The sequence below is a fragment of the Cydia splendana genome, chromosome 2 (assembly GCF_910591565.1).
Source record: "Cydia splendana chromosome 2, ilCydSple1.2, whole genome shotgun sequence".
NCBI classification, from domain to species: Eukaryota; Metazoa; Arthropoda; class Insecta; order Lepidoptera; family Tortricidae; genus Cydia; species Cydia splendana.
The window spans coordinates 5,085,568-5,089,601 of NC_085961.1; positions in this window are offsets into that span (position 1 = coordinate 5,085,568).

The window sequence follows — 4,034 nt, forward strand, 5'->3', positions numbered from 1 at the left end:
CTAGAATATATAGACACGGTAAAGTTAAAAATTTTAAGTTTTTAAAGTGAGGTCTACAGGTTTCAAGGTTTTTAATATTTGTAAGAATTCTTATGCACCTTTTTTGCAGTATGAATAGTTGTAGTATGTCTGTGCTATTGCCCCACAAAATGATTCCATATTGGAGGCAGGTTTGGGTAAATGCATAGTATGCAGCAACGGCCGTTTTAAAATCTGTGCTTTTTTTAATATTTCTTAAGACATAGGTAAATCGAGAAAGTTTTGTACTATGAAACAGGTACCTAACCCAAAAGTTATTAGGGCGAGCGAAGCGAGCCCTATCACTATTCGACAAACTATGCATTCTTGTGGTACACTTTACGGAAAAACTATCGCACTTATAGGTTTGAAATTTAACATAGTAATTTAAATTCATGTCTAGATGTGTTATCAAACATAAAAATATCATTTTATAAACCTAAAAAAATAAAATAAAGGAATAACACTTTGTATTACTACTAGCGCCATCTGTTAGAAAAATTATGAATTAAAATTCGTGCTAATGTACTATGTGCTGACAAAGATGAATACAAAAAACTGGTCAAGTGCGAGTCGGACTCGCACTTTAAGGGTTCCGTACATCACACAATTTTTAACAAATTTTTTTGTACGTGAAACGACGTGAGTTAAACATCTTGAAAAACCCGAATTGGTCAGATCAAAAACCAGATGTAACACGAAGTGTTACGGAGCGGTGGCTTATATCTCTGCAAATATGCAAAGTAGCTTGGATAGGAAGATTACATCCCGAACAATAGTACCTACAACTGTCCAAATGCGAAGACTGAAGGCCGAGCTCCGCGTAGAGCTGAAAGCTCAGAGCGTCCGACGGGTTCGCGCTTCCCACAACTTCCGCAAGTGTTTTAAAAGCGAAGGCGAAAGGGTAATACCTATAGTGCTTTTCTAAACACGTAACAATAGTAACCTAATCAATCAGTAGTACAAGTACCATTACGGCTGTGTGCCAGATACAGCCTAGTCGCATTTTTTGTCTTCAGTCCGACTCACGCTTGATCATAAAGGCACGCCTCATCGGGACGCTTCGGGGCTTCGTTCTTATGCGGCTATCGGCCTAGTGCCTTCGCAATAGCTGTCTACACCACGTTTCACGTGGGCCATTGCGGCTGTGTCCCTAAAAAAGCCTAATCGCATTTTTGTTCTTAAATCCGACTCACGCTTGACTCTAGATTTTTAATAGGTTTTCCTGTCATCTTTAGGTAAAGAACTATTTTGTGTATTCTTTTCAAAATTTTAGACCCTGTATAGTTTCGGAGATAGAGGGGGAATGGTCATTTTTTATCTATTTTCTTGAATAACTTCATAACTTTTTAATAAATTTATAATATATTTGAGATTCTCACAATGAGCCCTTTCGTTTGATATGTAACACGATATAGTTTGCAAAAATTTGTTTTTTTAATTTTCTCATTTACCCCCCAAAAGTAGTCCTTATGTTTAAAATTCATTTGTTGACGTTACATGTCCGTCTTTGGGTCACAAGACTTACATATGTGTACCAAATTTCAACTTAATTGGTCCAGTAGTTTCGGAGCAAATAGGCTGTGACAGACGGACAGACAGACGGACAGACAGACGCACGAGTGATCCTATAAGGGTTCCGTTTTTCCTTTTGAGGTACGGAACCCTAAAAAGGGTTAAAATTTTGGATTCTGACCCATCTCGCTTCGGTCGGTTTGATTCCCAATTTAGCAATAAAGTTTCTGTGAATACTGGAACATTCAATCTTGCTGTATATTCACTGCGGAGGTCAATTTACTCGTATATGTTCTGTTCCGTGACGCCGATGAGCTGATCAGTCATGTTGTGTTAGCAAACTTAAATCGGGTATTTTCAGTTCGAGAAACAGTTTTAGTGTTACTATTGCTTGGAACTGCCAAAATTATAAATAAAGATAAGCATATTAGGCAGATATTAGGCCGTCTGTATCGGCCCTAAATCACTGAAGTTTGTATTAACAAATTTCAGTGATTTAGGGCCGATACAGAATTACAGACGGACTACAACCCGACTGCAACTTGTATGGAAGCTGCACGCCGACTGCACGCCAAGTTCAACAAAATGAGCCAGAACCCTGGCAGTACCTAGCGGAACTCAGGTTTGGTGCAACATAGGCAAACGCTGTTTTGGTCATCCGACTCGTTTTTTTGAGCACTTGGGAGATACCCAAAATAGAGCAGTAGCTGAACCCTGGCAGTATTTAGTGGAACTCAGGTTTGTTGCAATATAGGCACACGATGTTTTGGTCATCTCACTCGTCTTGATGAGCACTTAGGAGAGTACTACCCAAGATAGAGCTGATGCTGAACCCTGGCAGTACCTAATGGAGCTCGGGTTTGGTGCAACATAGACACACGCTGTTTTGGACATCCGACTCATGATGATCACTTGGTAGAGTAGTATCCAAGGTAGCTGATGCTGAACTCTGGCAGTACCTAGTGGAGCTCGGGTTTTATACAATATAGGCACACGCTGTTTTGGTCATCCGACTCGTCTTTTTGAGCACTTAGGAGATACTCACGATAGAGCTGTAGCTGAACCCTGGCAGTATTTAGTGGAACTCACGTTTGTTGCAACATAGGCACACGCTGTTTTGGTCATCTCACTCGTCTTGATGAGCACTTAAGAGAGCAAATTATACGTATAAAGTTTATGTGCGGAGCAGCATGATTACCGCCGGTAGGTGTCCAGACGGGATAGTTTTACGCTCAATTGTGTGGTGTGGACGCATAAATAAATTCAAGGACAATGACTCGCTGACCCAACATTATGTAGGAAAGCCAGTTGGCTTCCTTACAAAAAGTACTGGGCGACCGTGTAGGATGTAATAAGCGCTTATGAAATTGTATATTACGTGTGGATGATATTGGCAATTTGATTTTGTCGTCTGGACACGTTTTTAAGACAAAGTAAAAGCTGTAACAGACAGGCGTACCGGACAGCGACCGGGGTTCAAATAGTAGGTATATTTCTTTCTTGCTCTCACTTATAATAGCTGCGTCCTTAACGGACTTGTTACGTACCCATTCGATCGAACATGGAACAAGCCTCGGACTGGATCAAAGTCGCGGTCCGGTACGTTTAGGTAGAAAAACTCCGCGAGCCCTTACAAAGCTCTGCTTTTTGCTAGTTAGTAGGTAAGTACTTTAAAAAAAAATAGGTTAATGTAAATATGTACCTAGTATACTTTTTCTAAAAATATCTAACTTGCAAGACGTGAATTTTCGCTAACCCATTAAATTGCCTGAATATGAACTACCAGGCGCACTTAAGTTTTTCAGCTTTAGATACAGTCAGATGCAGAAAAAACTAGAATGAAAACTCTAAAGTCTAAGGTAAGGGCAAACCACACTCTTTTGTTGGCTATACAATTTTAATTCCTGCCAAATTCCTGTTATTATCGACCGAAATAGAAACCAAAATATAAACCACTGCATTCGGCGTTTTTACATCGCTACGATTTTGACAGAGGGGTCTCTTTTTTGTTCTACCTGGTCCTTCTATTTTCCTAAATCCCAGTACTAGCAGAACGATCTACTCATTCTAACTAGTATAAGCTGGCCTACAGCCCTGAGAATCTATTAGGCAACTAGAGATCTCATATACACTAGCCATTGAGTTGAGAGTTATTCTAGGATTTCTAATAAACTATTGGAACACAGCCCTTGGAGAAAGCTAGAAGTAAAAAAATCGGGCAAGTGCGAGTCGGACTCGCGCACGAAGGGTTCCGTACCATATAAAAAAAAAAAACAAAAAAAAAGCAAAAAAAAAAACGGTCACCCATCCAAGTACTGACCACTCCCGACGTTGCTTAACTTTGGTCAAAACTCACGTTTGTTGTATGGGAGCCCCATTTAAATCTTTATTTTATTCTGTTTTTAGTATTTGTTGTTATAGCGGCAACAGAAATACATCATCTGTGAAAATTTCAACTGTCTAGCTATCACGGTTCGTGAGATACAGCCTGGTGACAGACG